General features: G+C 33.8%; 1 protein-coding gene and 1 pseudogene across 2 annotated transcripts in view; one reads left to right on the top strand and one right to left on the bottom strand.

The window, feature by feature from the left end:
• The window catches only part of LOC145261227 (uncharacterized), a 231,194-nt gene that overhangs the window by 137,223 nt on the left and 68,971 nt on the right, over window positions 1-25,000 (bottom strand). The window lies entirely within an intron of this gene.
• Window positions 17,968-18,123, top strand: LOC145261421 (U2 spliceosomal RNA; annotated as a pseudogene).

Below are 25,000 nucleotides of genomic sequence, written 5' to 3'. Positions count from 1 at the left end.
TATTGGCTTTAGTCTTAAAAAGACCAAAATTATAGGTAGGAGGAAAACAGTTAGCTGTCAGAGAGTTTCACAAGCCTAGAGTTCTTGAAAAGAACCCACTGGAATATAAAACTGCATTATGAGGATTTTTATTTAATTTTTTTATAACTATATGCCACTTCCTGAAAAGTATTGATCTGTGTATACCCGAAGAACAGATGTGCTGAAACATTTTGTAAAAAGTAAAAAAAAAAATAATCAGATTCTCACAAGAAACGTGGATCGATACCCCCCCCCCACACACACACACCCACTGCCAGAGATGACATCTTTTGGCAAGTTTTGTTTGTTTGATAATATACATAATTTCAGATATACAGCATTTAAGTAAAGAGAAAATTATCAACGTACTTGCCAAGAAGAATTGAAGAGTAGGAAAAATAATAAATTAAAAAAAAAACAAAAAAAAAAGATGTAAAAAGAAATCTATTACATATTGATGGTAACAGCCGTTGGCTGCCAAACGAATGAATGATTGGAACAGGGTTTAGAGGAGCACCTTTTAATGCATCTACTATTTAGTTTATACATACGTTCTTTCTTCATAAACGAAGGAAAATTTCCAACATGATTAAAGAAACCAACAATTAGGAATTAAAGAGATTTTTTTAATTAGTTTATACATACGTTCTTTTCTTTATAAAGTTTTTCAAAAGAGCAGATGTGCTGAAACATTTTGTACAAAATTATTTTCATGGCAAGTGCTCCACTGAATTCCAATCTATGCCCCCCCCCCGCCTTACCAAACTTTCACACACAAAAAAAAAACACTCAACTAGCTACAACCACTATATACCATTTCCCCTACTCTCTATCTGTGCCTAAATCTAAATGCGGATTCCATGAACAAAGCTTCTTTCCCAGAACTGCCCACCTGTGGAACGCTGTTCTGCTGGCCTGCTTCCCGATTGAATACAACATGGTAACCTTCACATCCAATGTAAACAAGTTCTTGTTGAACCGTTCCCATAAATAATCAAATTCTACCCAATTTACACCATTAACGATTACTACACTACCACCTTACATTCATTAACCCTTATTCTCGAGTGGCCTTCGTGCCTTGATAAGTGGCGACTCCAAGTTAAAAAAGATATTAACTGAGAAAAGTGTTTTAATCTAGTTTAACTGACAAGAGAGAACAATAGGAAAGATACAAATCATCTTGATAGTAATTCATCACAAAAAGCGTTAAAACCAAAACTAACACAAAAAATATACAATGATTACATCTAAAAGTAACAAATACTGACAAGAACAGATATTGTTACAATGTGTCTGTTTAATATGTACCCAGACTCCCACGGGATAGCGAATGGCACCCACAAAACGCCAAAGGTCAACCAGCCGTTAACTGACAAACTACAACAGATAAACAGACCAAAGGATACAGGTTTTCAATGAAGACAACTTTTAATGAACTGAGGAGTTATCGCAACGGTGAGCAAGCTGACAAAAGAGTTCATTCAAATTGAGTTAGAGACTAGTCGAAGAACGAACCAACTGAACAGGCGAAATAGGCTTGCTTATATTGAGTCCAAAATAAATCATTTTTTTTTAATGGAAATTACTCCAGACAAAACATGAATCCACTTGGTGTAAAGAACTAATAAGAACAAAAAAATGATTATTACAAAAACAGGAGATGCTTATTGGCTTTAGTCTTGAAAAAGACCAACTAAGAGAAAAATATCATAATCATCATCCTGCGACTTCAGCCGAAATAGAACTCACTACACCCTTCCAGTATTCCCCATATCATAGCATGCAAAAGATTTCCCTCGGAGATGAATGTATCTCATTGTATCCTATCGAGATATAGAGGAAAAGTACTAGTTCTTAAAAAAGAAATTACTAGAATAGGAAGTTGTATTACAATGAAGTATCAAAACTGTGAATGAATGGAAACCACTAGACTAATGGACCAAACGAGCTGGAACAAAGGAAGCAGGGAACAGATCAGAAATTTCTGAAGAACACATATCATAATAGTACCTATTTACTATGCCTCCCCACGGGACAGAGTTAGACACCAGGGTCGTTTTTTAACGTGGAGAAAAGGTACAAAAATAAAAATTGTCTCAGTCGTGAAGGATTTCTCCTCCACCGAAAGAGAACAAGAAAATGAAGTGCAGCATCTGAAGAACAGATACTACACTTTGATCTTGACCAAAAGGAGAAAAGATTGCGACTATCAACATTACATCTGTAAGAGAGAGGGTGCAGAAAAGAAAGTGAGTAGCCAATCAGATTAGATACGTATTTCTACCTTATCATTTGCATTCGCGGTTCATTTCAAGATTCCGGATAACTGTAATGATCTTTGTCCCTTTTTTACAGTAGGCACGGACACAAGTAGTCGGCATTTTATCCAGCATGGGATGGTCATAACCAAGATAGTAAGCAACTAAGGATAGGACGACATGAAAGTGTAGTATATGTTTTACACTTCCTCTGTTCTGTCCTTGGGCAGTTAAAGAGAAATCCTTCTGGACAGAAGCATTTTTTTTTTGGGGGGGGATCCCAATTTAGAATGCTATGTTTTATGAAGTTGGAGTTCTCCACTTTAAAAACCTACCCTTGTGTCTAACTACCCTCATAAGGAAACAAATAAATCAAAACAAACTGACAAACTGTTTCTTATAGCGACATATAAATGCATATAAAAATGAAAATGTTTTAACAATGAGAATAACATTAAAACCGTAAGCGTGATAGAAAAAAAAAAATGCAATTTCCAACTTGATTGACTGACAGATGCAATCTCTTATAGATATGCATAGGTGCACCTAAAAAATGTTAAAACTAATTCTCAAATGTGCATTTGTTCATATTTTTTCATTTCCTCATCCAACTGAAAAGCCAGAAAAAGAACAATGCAAAGAGCACATGTTACAATACAATTTCCAATGACATTTAAACAAAGAATTTATCAACCATAGGCAATCATTCAAAACAAGAAGAAAAAAAAACTTGAGCAACAAAAATTAGAAACATTTGTTATTGTTAGAAAGAAAAGATTCCAAGTCAAATTCATTTTTGTTCCTGAAAAAAAAAAAAAAAAATGTGTTTATATACAACAAATGGCATTCCTATATATGTGAATATCCTCCAATAGTGATAATTTTTCAAATTTTATATTTTAAACAGTAAATACAGAAGGGACTTCCAAGTTTTTTTATATACCAGAAAATAGACACCATGGATGGGAAAAGGAGATAGACAAAAGATTTGAAAATCATTTTTTTTTTTGTTTTCCCTAATTTCTAATGAAGCGTTTGGTAATAAAGACAAAAAAAAAAAAAAAAAAAAAAAAAAAGTGATTCGATTGGTTTGTTCCATTTTGCCAGTCATAACGTTTTTTTTTTATTCCAAATATTATCTAAACTTTCATTATATAAACAACAAAATCATTTTAGAAGCCTTATACATAATTTAGTGTACACACGACTTATCCCTAATAAGTATACCAACAGGAATTGTCATCTTACACTGATGATTGCATAAGGAAGTATAAACTAAGAGACAGTCAACTAACGTTACTGTAATGTTCGCAACTTCTGTTGATCCAACACTCTGGATTGTTTAAGGTCTGCTCCTGAATTAAGCATTTATTAGTTACTAGCATTTAAGCCCGGCGTGTTTGAAGGTGTATGTTGAGCAAAGAAAAAAAAAAAAAAAGAAAAAAAAAAAGCGGTCAATTTTTTAAAAACTTTGACCCCTATTATCACCCCTTAACATTTATTGTTTTGGGTTCAAATCAAGTTATTAAGTTAGATCCATGTCCAAGGAACCTTTATATAAAATTTCAAGTGTTTAGACCCAAAATCGTCGGAGGAGTTTGGAAGAGTTCTCAAAAGTCAACCCCTTAACAGCCAAATTTGTCTGAAAACGGATTACAAAGATTTTCCCAAATCTCAGTACCCTGTATATTAAATTTCGAGTCTGTAGACTGAAAATTGACAGAGTTATTGCGTAGGAAAATGTACACACGCACACACGTTCACTTTATATATATATATATATATATATATATATTCATCATTATACGATTCATAAAAATAGCTGATATGACGTAAAACAAAACCAATTAATATCATGTAAGCACAGTTTCCATTAACTCTAGACTGATGAAACCTCATCAATTGAAGCTTTGGAGGTGAAACTATGGCATGTAAATTCTATGATAAGTATAGAATTAAAACCATTCCAGATTTTATTCTTGGTAATTAAGGCAGAAACTTTGTATCGGAGATGCTTTTGAAATACATACGCTTGATTTATGAACAAGATTGACTGCTGAAACCGCCAATTACAGTTTTTGAAAAGCTGATGAACATAACATACCATCTTTATGTTCGTCCAAGTAGACTTGGTTTGGAGGCCAAGATAACAGGGTTGAATCAGAAGAAATCAGATAAAAAGTCGTGCACACATCATAGAATCATAAATGACAATATATATATATATATATATATTATATATATATATATATATATATATATATGCATGTATGGGTGTAGATGTGGTTCAGAGGCTAAGGAATGAGAGTGGAGTACGTTTTGGTTTCGATTCTAGCTGATGACATCCAAGTCATATATATATATATTTTAGGTTTGATCTCACTACTACATATTAGGTTCAATATAAAAATCAATAGAGAATTGTCTCTATGATAATAAATATGTAATCTGCATGGATTAAAATATCATATTCAAGCATATCTTATGACTGGGCAATGCCGGGGTGGCCTGCTAGTATATGTAAATACATACACACACACTGTATGTTTTGAAAATATACATGGCAATTAAGCTGCACAGAATTTTCCGCATTTCATTCTCATGAGCTGTGAAGCTACCTAGCTCTATTTAAGTATCGAGCACCGTCAAAGTAAATACTAAAAATAGATACATAAAATAATAAAATATATAAATATGAGGTAGAAAGATGATAAGTTTAGACTTATTACCAAGTAATAAGTTTTCATATAATTTACTAATGAATAATTCAATATTTAAGCCAGAACCCCCTCGGGGGTCCCGACGACAAGATCAAAGTGTAGTATCTGTTCTGACAGATGCTGCACTTAAGATAATTTGTACCAGTCAATGGAGGGGAAACCCTCTATACTGGGACAATTATTATTTTTGGTAACCAGAGTGCCCCCTTTTTGCCTACTTTTAGGGGAGCTGGTTTTTACCTCACATTAAAAACGGCCTTGTGCCTAATTTGCTCAGTGGGGGAGCAAATAAATACTATCTGTTCTGACAGATACTGCAAGCTATGACTAGCAAAGACCAGATGTGGGGGTAACCCCACATGCCTGACCCTTAACCAGCTCCCATTTCCCACCTCTCGGGAGCTGGTCCCCTTTTTCCCTTCCCCCTCCCTTCACCCTCACATTAAAAATCGGCCTTGTGCCTAATTTGCTTGGTGGGGGAGCAAATAAATACCATCTGTTCTGACATACTGCAAAGCTATGACTAGCACAGACCAGCTATGACTAGCAAAGACCATATGTGGGGGTAACCCCACATATCTGACCTTGGTCACTGAAGGGGCAACCCTTCATACCAACAGTTTCTAATCCAGCTCCCACTTCCCACCTCTCGGGAGCTGGATCCCCTCTTTCCCTCCCCCTTCCCCCTATCTCCACATTAAAAAACGATCTCCTGCCTAATTTGCTCAGTGGGGAAGCAAATAAATACAAAGCCAGAAAGATAGAAACCCTAACTTATGAGTACAAACCAAACCAACGAAATAGTATTACATAGATTTGTGCACATAATATAAAGCACAGTGTTATGCATAATGAAACAAAGGAAGAGCCGTTACTAAAACTAAACATGCATGTGTGGGTGTGTGTGTTGTGTATGCGCACATACACTTATATGCATGCGTCACACATGACCCTCATCATAACTCAAAAAGCATGAAAAGATCAAGTCTGTGATCTACTTGCATGTGGAATAGATGGAAAAAGAAAAAAAATTAAACTTTGACAAAAAGAAAAAAAAAAAAAAGAAAGAAAATAGGGGTGATTCTTCAATTATCTCCCACCCAAGAAGTAAAGCAATGAGAGTGCACAACAGCTGGAAGATACCACCCCCACACACATGTATACTCTAGACAAACTGGAACAAGTCATTATCATGAACAGAAAGAGTCTTCTTTCTTTCAGGTTTTCTTTTTAATTATTTTGCCAAATGGTGTAAAGAATCAAAGAATCCAGGAATTTAAAAAAAAAAAAAAAAAAGAAAAGAAAAAAAAAGTCAAGCAATCCATGACTACTACTAGTGTAAAAAAAAAAAAATAAAATAAAATAAGGGAGAGAAGTATTACATTTTTCCCAAACAAATGATTCATCATTTGAATGTGACAAAATTTATTTACATTCAAATAATCAACTACTTATATTTCTTCTTTGATATTGTTTTGTAAAATTTATTTTCGAGGTGATTACTTGTTAAGCCTCTTTGGGGATCGTTCTTTTATTTATTTATTTATTTATTTATTTTTCAAACTACTGCAGAAATGTTTACATTATTAATACAATATGAATGGATCAAAGTCTGTTAAATATATTTGATAGTTTCTATTGTAGATGATTAAAAATAAAAAGTGCATACTTTTGGGAAATAGAATCAAAATGTTGTAAAACCTTTTTAAGGGGAGTAATAGCTGTTTTTCGCTCCTATTGGTACAAAATTAATGACGCTAGTTGAACCCCTTTATCTCTCATGATATCCAGGATATATTCATACAGGAAGATGAAAATACATTTTATTAAAACGTCCATGGATCCATTTCTTCATCCAAGAGTTGCTTTTAACTTAATCCTCTCCACTCAAAATTTATTCGGATCTTAACTTGCATGTTTCTTCCACTTACATTATAATACAGAAGTATATATCTTCAAATCTTATCCCAACTAGAACTGAAATAGTAATGTAGATTAATAAAACCATTTAGAGAAAGGGGAAGGGAGAGAGACTCTTCTATGAGAAAAATTCTAAAATAACACCAGTCCTTAGGTTATCCTAATATCATCTTCGCTGATCTGTCACGTTTTAGCTTGAAATAGCATCTTTGTTGGTCTGTCACGTTTTAACTTGAAATAGCATCTTCATTGGTCTGTTACGTTTTAACTTGAAATAGCATCTTCATTGGTCTGTCACATTTTAGCTTGAAATAGCATCTTCATTGGTCTGTCACGTTTTAACTTGAAATAGCATCTTCATTGGTCTGTCACGTTTTAGCTTGAAATAGCATCTTCGTTGGTCTGTTACGTTTTAACTTGAAATAGCATCTTCATTGGTCTGTCACGTTTTAACTTGAAATAGCATCTTCGTTGGTCTGTCACGTTTTAACTTGAAATAGCATCTTCATTGGTCTGTCACGTTTTAACTTGAAATAGCATTTTTGTTGGTTCGTCACGTTTTAGCTTGAAATATCATTGTCGTCACTAAATGCACAAACTGAATGGGTGCATCTTTAGATTTTTTTTTTGTTTTTTAATTTTTAAATTTTAATCTTTTTTCTCCAACTCCGGGATGATCAGGCTTTTCAAAATAAACGCCTTCAAAATCTCTGTAAGGATAAAGTGGGAGACTGGAAAAGATGCATTTGGAGAAGAAGAAAATAAATCTAACAAAAAATTATTTAACTAAAAATAAATAACCAAGGCGCGGAGCACGGGGGAAAGTAACAGAAAGGCTTGAAGGTATTCTGAAAAGTTCAGCAATTAAATTGAAAATTATCTTTAAAAAAAAAAAAAAAAAAATCATTTTGGAAAGAGACATTTTATACACATAACATGCACTTGCTATGTGTGAAGAGAGAGAGAGAGAGAGAGAGAGAGAGAGAGAGAGAGAGAGAGAGAGAGAGAAGATGATAAAGACAAAGTCTTGAAAACAATACTCTCTTAATGAAGAACACATTCTTGACATAATAATCACCAACCAAATCTATAGCTAGCATCGCGTGTGTGAGAGCTCTCAAAATATAACTTATATTCTTTATCTTTCTCTATCAATTCTCTCTCTCTCTCTCTCTCTCTCTCTATATATATATATATATATATATATATATATATATATATATATATATATATCAGGTTGTTGCATAAGTTTCCGCCGTTTCATAAAAAATTTTTGTTCTAAAACATGTTTTGAATTTGGCAAATTGTTACATATCATTAGAAAGCACGTATTCTGTTCTACAAGATAATGGTAATCGTTTTTTGCTCATAATTTTTTCTCGTTTTTCAGAACCGTCAAATAGATTGTCAAGTAGATAAAAAAAAAAAAAATCACATTTTCAACACAGTCTTTTCGCTTTTAATCGAGGTCAAACAGTGAGTGAAGTGACCAAGGATATATGTGCCATATATGGAGAAAACGCTATAGCTGAGAAAACTGTTTGAGATTGGTTAACTAGATTCAAACACTGTAATTTTGACCTCAATGACGTTCCTTGTTCAGAAGACCAACTCTGGGTTCTTTTGAAGGAAGATGGCCATCAGACATGTAGAGAATTGGGTGAAAAGATGAAGTGTGATTTTGCAACGAATTCACACAAAAACTTGGAGCTTGGGTCCCATACAAACTTACTTTTGCTGTTAAAAATGCTTTGATTTTCTTCAAAAAAACGGCGGGAACTTATGCAACAACATTAGACAGACAGATAGATAGATGCATTCCATTACTAGTGGAGATTAACTCAGTGGTATGGCTAGGAGTTAAATCTTTGAGATCTCAGTGTCAGATCTTGCTAGTTGTAAAATGACAAAACACACAACCGTGGATAATTATATGTTCAAAATATATGACACGCACCATCTGTGGGCATCACACTAATGAAGGGAAAATTATTTCCAATTAGCATTCAGGTAAAATGCTTTTTTTGTATAAATAATTAAATTTGTTTAAATGTATTGTAAACAAAATAAATGACATATCTTCTATAATAAAGTTGTATTCCTGTCTGTTCACAATTTGATTAATATATACAAAAGATAAACTGTTTCACAAATTAATTTTCATAATTTATATAACAATCATGACACCTTGATGATTTGTGAAAGGATGAAACACTAGTGCCTGTAGGTATTTAATAATTATTATAGTAAATAATTTATATATATATATATATATATATATATATATATATATATATATTGCAGTAGGTGTTAACCATCTTATATAAATTTTATCTATGCGGTTGTCAGTCACAATTGTTTTATAAACGTAATAAATTGCAGAATTTGTTGCATTTCAAAATATCAGATCTTAACTACTCCTTAAAAATAGACAACATTGCATTAATAGTAAACAATAAATTCCCAACAAATGAAGCCGATGTCATGACCGGAAATTGAAATCTTGAGATCTTCAGTTTGATAGATTCATACTTTTTATAAAGAGAGTTTAAAACATTATCATAACAAAAAAAAATTATAGCTTTGACATGACGTCATATTTGATTTACTAGAATTACTGTGGCCTATATAAACCCATAAATTCTAATAGCAAATTTCTATTAGGAAGCACGTGAAATCTAAATATCGGAATAAAACATTTAGAATGCCATAATCTTGGATTTAACGATCTTAAATAATATAGATGGTACCGAATAATTTGGATCAACGGGTAATATCTGCAGAGCTAAATGGGTTTTAAGAGTTTGAAAAACGGCAGAAAAGGAAGTGGCCGGTGCATTTGTCCCACCGACGAAATGTTGCATTCCTCTGCTTGTTCTACAAGTATTTAATGGTGAATGCTCTGACGAACTGCAAGCACTTGTGCCCCCCGACGTAAATACCCTCGACAAACCCGACAAGCAGCTAAATCCCACCCCTACACAGTAGAGATCCCTAGATATAAGAGAGCTTTCTACTCCAGTAGTTTCTTCCCCAGAACCGCTAGACTTTGGAATTCCATTCCGGGTCTCTGCTTCCCCAACTGTACTGACATGCAGAAGTTAAAATGTAACGTGAACTGACATCTTGCTGCCCAACTCCCTACATAGTATCTGTTATGTTTGACGTTCATCTTCGTCGCCAACTGTTATGTTTGCAGGTTGAACCAAATAACGTATAAGGCAATACAAATGAAGACTCAACAAAACAAAGGTAGATCAATAAGAAGTGTATTAGGAAAAGTATATTTACAGTATATTTACATAATGGTTGTCAAGTAAGAGAGTCTTGGCTGGAGAACATATCTACTCTCGGCTCGGCCTTCGGTGGCTTCTGGTTAACACACACTCAGACTAACCGAGTCTTGCTATTTATGTGTAATATTATCCACATATGTAAATGAGTGGGTGCCACCACAACAGTATCCCAGTAGCTTATGTCCCTGATAGTAGCTTCTTACACCAAAGTGGCAATGTGCCTTGTTTGGGGTAAAAATGTAATGAAATAAATAAAAACTTAAAAAATGATTGATATAATAAATGAGAAAATCTAATGTTACTAACTAATTTCGCTATCAGGGATGAAGCAATACCGCATATAACAAGGATGTAGACAGTAAGGAGATCATTCCTATTAGATTTCAGCTATGTCTTACGGTCTGGGTATGTAGAGGCTTAAGGCGCACGCACAGAGACATAATCAAATTTGTTAAGTAGATAATAGCTTAAATCTACCTTGTGAGGATTCGGGAGACCGTTAGGCAAGTTGATTAAAATAGAAATCAGCTTGTGTCCTACACGTCCACTCTTTTTTTTTTGAATAGGTGTATTTATTTAATGGCTTAGAACAGTGGCATATGCTCCACAGGTAGGCAATTTGTTTTATTTTTTTTTATTTTTATCAGGAAAACATGATGGCTCAAATATATATAATTCCAAGTTGAAAAATATTCAAGGGTCCGACAAGGGTCATTGATAGTACTCAATAAAAGCGAGAAAATTATAATTTTTTTATTTTCTTTATGTAAATATAGTCATATCTTGCTATGATGTGCAGACCGTTTTGATCATTATTGATCTCATCAAGCAAGAAAATAAAAAATTGAAAAGATTTAAGAGCATTTTTAATTTTAGAGGAGAAAAAAAATATATATGCCATGTCTTACCGGAGGCATGGTTAATGTTCTTATTAACCATGCCTCAGGTCAGACATGCCATATATATATTTTTCCCCTCTAAAATTAAAAATGCTCTTAAACCGTTATCATTTTTAATTTTCTTGCCTGATGAGATCAATAATGATCGAAATGGTCTGCACATCGTAGCAAGATATGACTATATTTACATAAAGAAAATAAAAAAGTGTGTGTGTGTGTGTGTGTGTGTGTGTGTGTGTGTTTGTTTGTTTTTTTTTTGTTTTCCTTGCTAATGGAGTCAGAGATGGTTTTGTAGCCAGGTTCGAATCTCCCAATCAGCTATAATCATGACTCCTTGCACTGATGATTCCTGAAAGGATGAAACACTAGCATCTGTAGGTATTTAAAAAATTCTTATAGTAATTAATTCCAGGTTAATATTTTTCAAGGGTAAAGAAACCAATGAAATTTTAATGAGGCTAATGCAAGAGTGTTAGATACCAAAGTAGGGCAAGATATACCTTTATTTGTTTTCCATAAGCATTAATATGTCACTACACTTTCATGAGCATGTTTCAGTCAGCCAGTTACAAGTAACTGGAGACCTCTTCAGGTGATATTGCTTATACAAAAGTTTAATCCGTAATGAAAATTTTACAAGCACAAAAAATTTATTAGGTCACATCACATTCAAAATAAAAAAAGATAACAGTCTTTAATATATGTGAAAAAGACAAAGAAAAAAAGGGGGAGAGTAAATTGTGTATCGAAATAGACCAAGAAACTGAAGGCTGATTTCAAAAGTTCCTCTTTTCACACTTTTTAATTATTATTTGTGCAGTTAAGCATTTCAAGGACTGGGAGTGCAGCCATAAAGGAGGCCTCGCCTGAGTTCTAAGGTTCACAGGTGATCAGCCTTGATGGTGTTCATCTCGTGCAACATTGCTCATAACGAGTCACCATAGTTCAAGATATTGTGTAGGTTGGGGGGGGGGGAGGTGTTTAAACCAACCAGGATGAACGTCATTGTTATGATAATAATAAAGTCAATGCAACAATTTTTACACCTCATAGTTATTTCTAGCAAGCATAATAGATATCTCAAACTTCAATCATTTTGGAGGCATTACACCATAAGTAAACCTTTACTATACGCATTTACAGACTTAGTCCTCAGTTTAATCTCTACAGACAATGGATACCCCTGTAAGGATACCTGCAGAGAGATTATCGTGAAGTAAGGGTTGCACAATCTCCAACCGCATCTCTGGCCCTGTCGGTAGGGCATTAGAATACACCGACTGCCCCCCTGCAGAGGGTAAAAGTCCCTCAATGGGGGTCCTGGATATAACCTTAAACTATATCCAATGGTAAGGCCCCAGCTTGTGGGTTTTAGGGAGTGTGGAGCCACCCTTTAATTGCCATTGCTCCCAGGTCCATTCTGACCCAGAGTGGTAGTACCTGTTAGGGTTCCAACTATGGGTTAAATAGAAACCGACTTGAAAACAACAAATATATTCTATTAGAAATTTTTTCTTCAAAATCTTTGGATTCGGCATTAAATAACCCGAAAAGGGTTGATATGCTGTAAAACAAAAACAACCAACCAACCGCATCTCTCCTCAGTCTACACTGCTTGAGTCCGGTGATGAGAAGTCCAGGATGATAAGAAACAAGATCAGGAGAAGCAGAGAGCTCCCCCCCCCCTCAACATATAGCACCCTGTATTCCTAAAAGGTCACTCATTTAGTACTAATTAGGTTCAACATTGCTTAACTTCAGTGATCTAATAGGAACGAGTATGTTAACCTGATAATACTGTCTATTATTAATAAATATAGTTATCTTATTTGCGATACTAGTAAGGTAGAATGTCATGGTGTCTTATATTATAGGCTTACACAGGAGGCTAACAATGGAAACAATCACAGTGTTCTATTTTTAATTACGAAACTAAAAGACTGCGTCGTCCATAGATTATTTTTCAAAAAACAGAAAAAAGAAATAAAATTGTGGGAAGGAAGAAAAGAAAAAAAAAAAAAAAAAATGGTTGTTTATTGAGAGATGGAATAATAAAAATATGTTTATAGGCATCCACTTGCTTTCAGCTACTGCTGCTCTTCATCCCAATGAAAAAAATCCTGCAGATGCCAACCATTTTGCCAAGAATTTTTTTTTTTTTGAAACAAAATCCAGAGGCATCTTATTCCCAAACTAATCATTCTTGAATTACTTCCAGAGTTTGGTGCAAATGGCTGAATAAAAATTCTCTAAAATTATATTACGAAGAAGAATAGTTTACAAGTTCAGAAAAAAAAAATATGTTGAATGACCATTAAATCATGGAGACTTGATGGGAAGGAGAAGAAAAAAATAAATTTTGTAATTGAATATCTCTTTATATAAAATGAGGTATCCATAATATAAATCTCACCTGTCTGTTTAAATGTATGTATGTATGTATAAAACTTTCGACAGAGGCGATGGTTTTTCACGAGACCGGTATCGTTTTGAAGCTCAACCCTTCGGATGACAAATATCGAAAAATTAGCTAAAAACATTAATTCCTTTATCCTCAACTGGGCACTTTTCTACAAGGAGGGGTCGCTTTTTTCACCAATATTTTTGAAAGTAATCCCCTCTTTTTGATTGACTAGCCTTAATTTAAACCTTTGCCACTTCCGGTTTGGCAATTAATGCAAAGGCAAAGACGTCATGTTTTTTGTTTTTTTCACACTCTTTTCCTCCTTTGCGGTACAGGTTCAAGACTGCCTGCCTGCTACCACTTTTTTTTTTTTTTTTGCTCAAGACACACCTCCAAGCACCTGGGCAATGCCAGGCACCCAGCCTGGAATATATAAAGACAAACCTTGTTAAAGTCAATAGGGAGCTTTTGTTTAACAAGAGCTTTTTTATTTTTTCTGATGATCTTTTTAGTGTGCAGATCGAAAGGATTAATATAGGTTCCAATTGTAGTTGGCCGTGGTTGTGCTTTTTGTTTTTCGAAGACGACATCGTTAGGAAGGATGTGTGAATATTATTTACAAGGAGGGCTAGTAGGTTCTTTTACTTTAATAGTAGCAACAGTGATCACGTGTGAATGCTGTGAGGGCCCCATACAGAGGTGAGAGTGCCCCGCTCTGTGGTCAGTACTAGAAATTATTATTTCTATTCATAGGATCCATTGTGAAACTAATCGATTATTATGAATGTTGGAACACAGCCGCAAGGTGTAACAGTGGGTAGTATGGGCTATATTTAGTTTAATTTACTTTCATACAAAGAAAACACAAACAAGGTTCAAGTCCTGTGAAAATGCAAATGCCCCAAAATTTTGTAAAATTATAACAATAGGTATTATGCATCATTAAATATTATCAAAATTTCAGTTCCTTTTAAAGTATTTTAAAGTTTTTTTTTGTTCTTTTAGAACACATGGTCAGAACCTCTCAATTGAAAATTCAAATATTTCAGATATGCATTAAATTTGATCCATAGTTATTAGACACCATGCCAGATTCTTATGAATTTCATGATCTTCTTAAGACAACTTAAGCATGTAATGGATTTTGACGAAAATTGGAATAAATTTAATATCATTGTATCTAAATTTAATATCATTGGAATAGATTTAATATCATTGTATCTCTATTTTAATCTTTATAATGGAACATAAAATTGGTGCAAAATATTTGTTCATTTTATGTCTGTATGTGTGTGTGCGCACGCGTGTGTATCTGTGGGGTTTAAAATGACAAGATTGACTTAAATCTGTGCCATTTTGTTCTAAGTGAAGGAAATTAAAGCACCTGGTGAATTCTTTTTGGAAATAGTAAGATTAAGTATGAAATGGAAGCAGAGTCAGGTATTCATTTTTAGGGTTGGCAAAAAGCAAATGTTGATAGATACAGAATAAGGGACAAGTTATCAGAAAAGAGAAAAAAAAATGAGAAAAATTAAAATGATGAGGAGGAGTAAGAGGTTAAAAAGCCTACAATGTTTTTTTGTTTTGTTTTTTTTTGCTTTGATGGATTTCCAAATAAAATGGCTGCCATTTTATTTTAAATAAAATAAAAGAGAAAGAGGGTGGGCAGAAGAGCGAGAGTGGGGGCAAGAAGAGAGAAAGGGGCAAAAGAGAGAAAAGGGGGGGCAAGAAGAGAGAGGAGGGCAAAAAGAGAAAGGGAGGGCAAGTAGAGAGAGAGAGAAGTGGGCAAGAAAAGAGAAAAGGGGGGCAAGAACAGAGAGAGAAGAGGTGGACAAGAAGAGGGGGGGCAAGAAGAGAAATGATATCTATTCAATCTGCTTCTTTATGCTATTTTAAACCTAACCATGACAGTCCAACAGACGAATACACACGGACAAAACCTCTTAGTGTGATGAATGGGTGCATTCACAAATAAAAGGCATAACAAACCAACCTACTGGTAGACGGAGCCTCTTACACAAATACTCGGATGCATTTAAAGCTTTTTTTTTTTTGTTGTTGTTTTTCTTAAAGTCATATCTACATGATTATTCAAAGAATATAAGAGGGAAAGACTCCAAAAATGTTATTCTGCCACAAAGAAAGAGAAAGAAGGAAGGAAAGAGGATGTGGAACAGGGGTGAAATAAAAAAGTGCCAGGAGGAGTTGAGATCTTAGAAGTGATGGATGAGGGCTATCTTCTAACGTTCCTCATCTCATCCTTTCTTTACATGTACATCTGCCATCATAAAAAAAAAGATATAAAATATAAAAAGGAAGGGGGGGTCCCATCCCTGTAGCAATATAAATATGTATACTTTTCCCAAATAAAAAAAAAAATAAGCAGATGCAAAAAAAAAAAAATGAACTGAACCGAGGGCAAAGCTGTTTAATTAGTTTCAAGAATTATTGGATCAGGTCTTCAGTTCAATAAAAAAATAAATAAACTATAAAAAAAAACAAAAAAAGAACAAAAGTAAACATTTGTCAGTTTGACAAATTTATAGGAAACTTATTGAAATAATCCAGAAAACAAGTAATAAAATAAACAGTAATAATATACAAACCTAATAATGAAACAGTTTTGATATAATTTATAGATTAAAATAATAAATATTAAAAAGCGCCAAGTGATTTTACTCACTTCAAAACAGGGCAAAGGAGTCTGAACAGAAAACCCTTGACTTTGACTAGGATATTTCTGTCCCTTTCAACAGACTACTCTTTAAGAAAATTAAGTGATTATGTCAAATTTCAAAGTTTACGCCAGCATATGCTCCTAACTTGGAACTGGTTTATATGAAATAATAAATCAACTAGACCCATGTAAAGTGAAAAATCAACAGATACAATTGGTATAGCTTTACAGAGTCCATGACCTCTTAATTGCTTCCAACTCCTAGATGCCACAGACCCGTTTCAGAGACAGTATTCGCTGCATTTATTGATGCAAAGGTTTAGCAAGCATAGCTTTCCTTTTGGATGAGTTTCTTTACCAAGTACCCCCATTATATTATCCATAATGTGAGGTTCACAAATGGTAGTCAAAGCAATGCAAGAATTTTATCTGTATACTCCTCTTGTACATTCTGAGATTTATATATATTTTGCTTCCATTCATTAATTCATTAGACAATGGCTATCTCAGGTATTGTTGTCCGAGTTAGTAGTCTATAATGAAGCAAAAGTTGAACAATCTCCAGCTGCGGCTCTTGCCTTATTGAAGTTTAGTGGCAAAAAAAAAGTCTAGGATAAATAGAAATAATGCCGGGATAAGTAGAGAAAGACTTTATTTTGGAGTTTTCCTTCTCTTAGATTAGTTGCACAACAGTAACTGAAGCATCTAGTCTGCTATTCAATCTACAACTGGAAAGAGAATATGTTTTGCATATCACAGCTCTTCAGTGTGGCTAGACAGGCAACTACCTCAAGCCAGGATCAAGCCAACAGGCAACTACCTCAAGCCGGTGTGTGTGTGTGTGTGTGTGTGTGTGTGTGCGCGCCTGACTTACTTGACTTGTACATCAAAGAGCTTTGCCATATGCTTGAAAACAAAATTCTCTCACTTATCACAATTTTGGGCTAGTCTTAACAATCAGGAGCAGCATACCAGTCTAAATCCTTATCAGATCGGCTCATCTCTTTGGTAATTGTCCTTTTGATATTTCTTGAATTAAATCTAGATATTTCTTTATGTAGTTGGAGTCTGGTAGCAGAGAAACTTGCCCCCCCCCCAAATATTAATCTATTTTTTCGAATAACATTGATGATGGATTTGTAAGTATTAAGCCACTTTTCAAATCTCAGAAAGTTACTCCAAAAATAGATCTTACCGATTCCAAAAACATTGAGCTTTCTTTCATGCTCTGCTATTATGTCTCATGTTTTACTTGCATAACATTTAATACAATTTTTTTTCCAAATTTAAACATATTAGTATTTTTCAAATTATTTAAAGGCTTTAAATTAAAAAATTAACAGATCGTTAACATTCTGAAACAATTTATCCTACTACAACTTACAATGCTCCGTTTTTTGGTTGCTTCAGTTGGTTGTGATACGGGGAAGGGGGTGGTTTATCAAGACCTGATGGCTGACCTTGGTTAGCCTGTGTCATGGTTATAGTGCCACTTCCAGAGGAGAGAAGATTTACTCTTCTATTTACCTCTGGTATATAAATGGTGTATTGAGGAGACCTTTTTATCCTGGATGCTGGCCTGCCAACATGTAAATTTATTTTTACTAATTTTTTTTAGTTCCTCATTATCCATGGCTTCTTATTTGGTATTAGAAGCTCCCCTTTATTAATGGAGGGGGTGTCCCCATTTGCAACCTGAGTAACATGCTGGATGCCTTGGGGGGGAGACAGCACACCATGTTTTTTTTTTCTTTTAATATTTGATCAAGATTACTTCTTGGACTTTTGGCCAAGATCAAAGTGTAGCATCTGTTCTTCAGATGATGCACTTCCATTTCTTGTTCTCTTTCAGTGGAGGAATAGTCCTTCACCACTGAGACAATTTTTTATTTTTGTACTTTTTCTCCACATTAAAAAACGACCCTGGTGTCTAACTCTGTCCCGTGGGAAGGCATTGTAAATAGGTACTTCTGATGAGAAGTATCCTCATGTTAGGACAAATCCCTGTATGGAGAGGACAGGGACTAGCAGGCATTCAGTTTCTCTGATGGGCAAAGATCAGCAGGGTAAATCCTGACCAATTAAGGTTAACATAACCAAAAATGGTTCCATGATCATTTACTATATAAGGAAACTAACCATTTTAAATGCTTTTCACAACAGTATGCTCATAGATTTTAAAATTAATATCTTCCAATGAAAGGGAGGGAGACAATAAAATAAATGAATAAATAAATGTGGACATAGAAAAGAACAAAAAATAGATGATCCATGGTTATGTTGAGAAACTATCATAAATAATGGAACTTTACAAATAAAAGAGAGTCAAGTGAAAGCGTGTTAAAGAAACGGGGGGGGGGAGAAGAGGAGAGGAGAGGAGAGCGATCCGGAAGTTTGAAAGGAGGCAAGAATGACCATCAATCTGAGCTCTTGGCTTGCAGCAGACTTTTGATTTATCAGAGTTGATAGGAAACTATATCCGGAGATCAGCAGAGAGGAATTTTGTGAAGTAGGGTCAGAGATGATGATGGCAGATTTAACGCATGTAAGCAGGAAAAATATGTATACAAGTGAACATAAGCATGAAAATAAACTTTGTATAAAAAACTGAAGCAAGACAGTGAATCTTGCATGCACATAGAACTCTGTATCCTTTCAGACAGAGTATTATGAAGAACACAATGCGACACACATTTTTATAAATACAAATACAGTAGAACCCCCCGAGATACGGCATCAAAAATTAGTAACAAAATACAGTACAGTATATAATACACATTATATAATCAAATAACATTATAAATAATATGATAAGGCGGGCCAAATACCGTAACCAGGGACCGGAAAAACATTGTATCTCACATTGTAACCTGAAAAAACCATATACTAGGGCTACCGTATCCCGAGGTTCTATTATAGATCAGTTTTTGCCAGCTGACATTGTTGATATAGAATTAAGATTTTCTTTCCTTATGGCTTGTGTTGATGGCCCAACGGTTAGAATCTCAGGCCGTCCAGGAAAAAAAGAAGAAAAGGCTCGTATTTTAATTTCAGCTAGAAACACTATTCTCTCTGACCATATTTAAGAGTTGTAATATAGTGAAGCAGTCCGTCTATGAATGATATATACACCAGTTTTAAGTATAGACATAACCAACTGCATTGTTTTTTTTTGTTTGTTTTTTAGTGACCATGCCGTCTGCATTCTATCACATTTAGATCACTATATGCTCTATCAGACATACTGAACACTCTTCCCTCATAACTATAATTACTATATATATATATATATATATATATATATATATATATATATATATATTAATATACTAGCAGAGCTACCTACCATTGTCCGGGGCTATAAAAGAAATTTTAAAAAAATAAGGAAGTAAAAAAGAGTGTTTAACATCTTTATATTAAAACTATCTCTACCTTTCTCAATCTGCCTATGTTACTCTTTCTCTCTCTCTCCTTTTCCCTCTTTTTCTTTTTCACTTAAGCCTAGCCCCCACTCCCACCCCTCCAATTAATTTTTTAAATATTAGATATTATTCATCCAGGACACTACCGATCAAAATTATACAAACTTTGTGTTTGTTCGTTTATATATATATATATATATATATATATATATATATACACGTTTAGCCACACACAAGCACACACACTACCCTTTACATCTAATAAATTATTAAAGAAAACGAAATGTAATATTTTTTTAAAACTTTTAATTATTGTAGTAGTCGTTATCATACAGAAAATAAAACCCGATATTTTTTTTTTTAAGTGCATAAACAGTTTTGTTTTAATGGGTCTTAAAAATTGATAACAGGCTAATGGTGGTCATTATAAGTAATAAACTGATGAAGTTCTTCATGACTTTCAGTGTAATCTCAGGTGGAATAACGTGATATTTTCTTTCAAATCCCCAAGAATTATAGAACAATGTTAGTATATATTTTCTTTTAGGCATCCTGTGGGGAAAAAAAAGTCACAAAGGTTTAAATCTGATGAGCTTGGAGGATAATGCTTTCATTATCCTCCAAACTTCATATAAAGTCAAAATGAACATGGAGAAATTGTTATAATAATTGATAGAAGCTAGTCTACTGATTAATAGATTGAGTCACTCGCCTCTATTTTCTTGCCTAGTGTCCACTCCAAAATAAAGATCATTATATCTCACCATGTAGTTGGTAAAATACTAAAACAAAACCCACTCAACACAAGAAAATATAATAAATACAAAACATACATTGTTTTTTTATTAAAATACACAGATCAATATGTATAGATTTTTTTTGTAGACATGTGAAACCTACAAACGCATCGTCTTAATTGCCTAACCACAAGCTCCTAGACTTACTAACATCTGCATACATCTCAATACAAAACACAAGACCTATTCAGAAAGAGTCACACACAGCCTATTCGGCTACCCTCCCCCAACACACACACACACACACACACAACCCAAGACCTACACTGCCTCTCACACAACCACCGTTACCCCACTCACAACCATGGCAGCCCTGTCTGTATGGAAAAACGTCTGAGTCAATATTTTGTAGGGGGAGGAGAGAAACTAATAAATATCTTCCTACAAATAGAAATACCACAAAAGCCCTTTGACCCAGAAGCTCTCGTGTATATTACGTTACATAAAAGAGAGTTTGCAGCTTAGGACAGAATGAAAACGGAGAAAAGATTACAGGCCTACCTTTAACGCGATTGCAGTTTTCTTTTTTTTTTTTTTTTTAATTTGTTTACTTTTAAGGAGGTGGGTGGTAGGATACGTTTGTGTGTGCGTGTTACACACATACTCTTAGTAATTTTCAGAATCATTGTCATTTTGTACCTGAACAAATTCAAATATGCAGTACTTAAGTGAAGATGGGTATGAAACTTATTTCAATGTCAAAGACGGTTGACAAGTCGTATGAATGAACAAGTTAACAGCCAATTCATGTAGAAACTGGTTCTCCATAGGATAGTGGCGTCTCAGCAAATTTATTAGTTTAAGAATAAAAAAAAAATATTTGAACAATGCAAAAATAATGGCACAACGATTTTTGATAAAGTGATTGATGGTCATAATTAAAAAAAAAATTTTAAATAAAAAGAGATTACTTCTTTCACTCCAAAAAAAAAGGTATGTTACTGAAACATGCGGGACTAATGTGATAGGAGCCAGATTTATAGAGAGGCAAATTAGATCAAGTCGGGCAGCAAGACGTTTGTTCACATTACATTTAAATTACTGTATGTTAATATGGTTGGAAAAACGGAGTGAATTTGAAAGGCAAGCGGTCAAAAGAAAGAAGTTATTACAAAAAAAAAAAAAAAAAAAAAATCTTCCAGCATCAAGAGATCTCTACATTTAAGGTGCGGAACTGCTAGTCAAGTAGGTCTGGAGTATTTTTGTTAAGGGAATACAAATACAGTTGTTCATCAGAGCACATTTTGTGAAAGTATTTGTAAAACAAATACAGGAATGCGCTATAGCAGTGATGGAACAGGGGCTGGGCTTGGTAGGCAGTGCAGCAGAACCTATTAAATTAAAATTCTTTTCTTTTTGCACCCTAAAAATATTAGTGGTGGTTGATGCACTAGCCCATATGTGCCAACAATACTCGATGGATTTCATTATTTTTCTTTTTTAAATAAAGAATTCTATAATCTGGAAACATTTTATTTATTCTTCTTTTCTTTTTTTTTAATTCTTTAGACTCCGTTCATTAAAAAGAAAAAAAAAAAAAAATTATAGAACCTAAAAAATCATGCCCACCGCTTTTAAAATTAAAAAGTTATAAATGATATATATTACTAGTGAAAGAAGATCTCAGACCGAAAACCAACCACAGTATTGATTTCTTATTTGATCAAAGTTAAGCAACACTAGACAACCTCGTGAATACTTAGATGGCTGACCATTTAAGAATACTTCAACCAAGTGTCTAGATGAGCACCAAACCGGTTTGGAAATAAAACGGATGACAAACTCCAGTCGTGTTCGATTACAGGAATCTGTTCAGCTTAGCAGTACAAAAACTGGCTATTATGTGGAAATGTCCTTTTGGCTTTCATATTCCAAAAAGAACTTTACAAGCGAACCTTTTAACAGTACTGCAGATATCATTTGTCTCAGAAACCCTTGGACAAAGTGCCCTCTCCCACAAAATCTTTCGCAGAGCTTTTTGTATGCTTTTTCTTTTGACTTTTTTCCCAACCCTATCAATTATTCAACGTCACTCGACCCTCCTCCTAACATTTTTGTAGGATAAAAAAATATATATATGTAGTAGCGACGCTCCCATTGAGAGTGTGTGTAGAGTTATCCCTTAAGTGTCATTATTTCCACATCTATATTGACCCAGAATGGCTATATCTGTCAGTATTTCATGAGTTAAAATAGAATCTATCATTTACAAATTATTTATAAATATGACTAGCCTGGGTGCTTGACGTTGCCCGGGTGTTTGGAGGTACGTATTGAGCAAAAAAAAAAAAAAAAAAATATGTGGTAGTAGGCAGGCAGGCTCGAACCTGTACCGTGAAGGAGGAAAAGAATGTGGGGGAAAAAAAAAACCTGACGTCTTTGCTGTTGCGCTCATTACCAACCCAGAAGTGGCGAAGGTTTAAATTAAGGCTAGTCAATCGAAAAGAGGGATGACTTTTGAAAATATCGGCAAAAAAGCGACCCCTCTTTGTAGAAAAGTGCCCAGTTGAGGGTAAAGTAATTATTGCTTTTAGCCAATTTCCCGATATTTGTTGTCCAGAGGGTCGAGCTTCAAAATGATACCGATCTCGTGAAAATCCGTCACCTCTGTCAAAAGTTTTAGGCAGACATATAAACATACATACATACATTCATTTAAACAGACATGTGGGATTTATCTTATAGATAACAAATTAGTTATGATTGGTTGGTTGGTTGTTTTTGTTTTACGGCATATCAACCCTTTTCAGGTTATTTAATGCCGAATCCAAAGATTTTGAAGAAAAAATTTTTAATAGAATATTTGTTTTCCAGTCAGTTTCTATTTAACCCATAGTTGGGACCCTAACAGGTACTACCAGTCCGAGTCAGAGTGGACCTGGGAGAAATGGCAATTAAGGGGTGGCTCCACACTCCCCAAAGCCCGCAAGCTGGGGCCTCACCACTGGATATAGTTTAAGGTCATATCCAGGACCAAATTAGTTATGGTCAATTCAGAAGAAGTTTCTGGCAGTATATTTCATCCATACTTTCTATAAATATAGTTTTTTTTGTTTTTTTATTTAATTTTTTTTTTTTTAGAGGCAGCGAACTTTAAATTAAAAAAAAAAGTCACAGAAAAATATTCTTATAACACAAATATGTGATTCATTCCAAAGATTAATTTTTGACATTTATAATTTAAATACAATTTTGGGCATATGGCTTGTGAGATCCATTTTGTGAAATTATTCATTCATCAAATGTTTCTCTCAGTAAATTGTGTGGCATGTGGCTTTATCCTGTTGAACCCACATGATGAATTGCCAAACCATGCTAAACTCAAAATAATAGTTACCAAATCTGCATGCAATTAAAGAAAATAGAGTTGTCAAATAAGAGTTCTCTGCCTCTAAAAAAATATTTTAAAAAATGTATGCCGGTTAATTACCTCTCTGCAATCTTCTTTTTCTTCAGCCCTTTAAGGCCACAACAAACATATCTTTTCAAAAATAAAATCTTCAAAATCTATATTTAATCCGAATATAGGTCATTTCGAATTTGGTGATTGCAAAAGATTTTAATGAACTTTTAAATTTGTATCACATTTTTATCAAATGTTGAATTTTACATTAATTGAATAAATTTAATTTTCCCTTTTGGAAGGACAGTAATCTACAGCAGATCCATTTTCAGCATATGAATAAACAAAGTATAACATGGTTAGAGTTTGTGTTCCTTCATAGAAGTGCTGGTTGAGTTTGAATAAAATAAATACGTATTAGATACGTATTGATTCTCCAATAACAACATGGCAAAAAAAGGAAAAAAAAATTTTTTAAACAAAAAAAGAAAAACAAAGACATACTGATGATGAAGTGTATCTTCGAAATATATTTATGAATTTCAATATAAATTTCAAACAAAATAAATATCAGTTTATTTTGTAATAATGTGTTGTTTTGACTTCAAACGTATCTAATACGTATTTATTTTATTTAAAATATAAAAGCTTTTACTAAAATGACTGGATTCAGCATTAAATGACTAGAAAAGGATTGATATGCTGTTAAACAAGGCAATCTAAATTTTAACAAGATCTGGAAATTAGACAGTTTAAAAAAAAATAAGTATATAAAAAAATAATTAATAAAAAAAAATTATATTATTTCGTGTTCCAAATATAAGACAATTCTTAAAGCAAGGCAGCATTTTCATTTTCTTAGTTCCGTAAAAATTAGCGTTTTGTTAAGCAATTTTGACAATTTAATTCTGCAATTGGAAACTACGAATTTAATTACATAATAGAATTTCTTTTTCCTTTCGACCCCGCACACCGCTTATTCTTCTTACTGTGCAAACTGCAATGATGATAGAACCGAATGGCCCCTAAAAATAGTTTGAAACAGAATAGAGACCAATTTAAAAAAAATCATTCCTTCTATCTTCTGTAATTAAATTCTTACTTTTCAAATGTCATTCCTTTTCTCCCCTCCCCACCTATGTTACGTATTATTGAAAGAGCAATCACCAAGCACACATTTGTTAGCCGAACACAGACCGCCTTAACTGATCATAAATAACCACAATTGAATTGGAAGGCA

The sequence above is a fragment of the Euprymna scolopes genome, chromosome 37 (assembly GCF_053919585.1).
Source record: "Euprymna scolopes isolate OS-2025 chromosome 37, ASM5391958v1, whole genome shotgun sequence".
Lineage (NCBI taxonomy): Eukaryota > Metazoa > Mollusca > Cephalopoda > Sepiida > Sepiolidae > Euprymna > Euprymna scolopes.
Note: the sequence above shows the minus strand (reverse complement) of the source record. Positions and strands in the feature narration are given on the sequence as shown.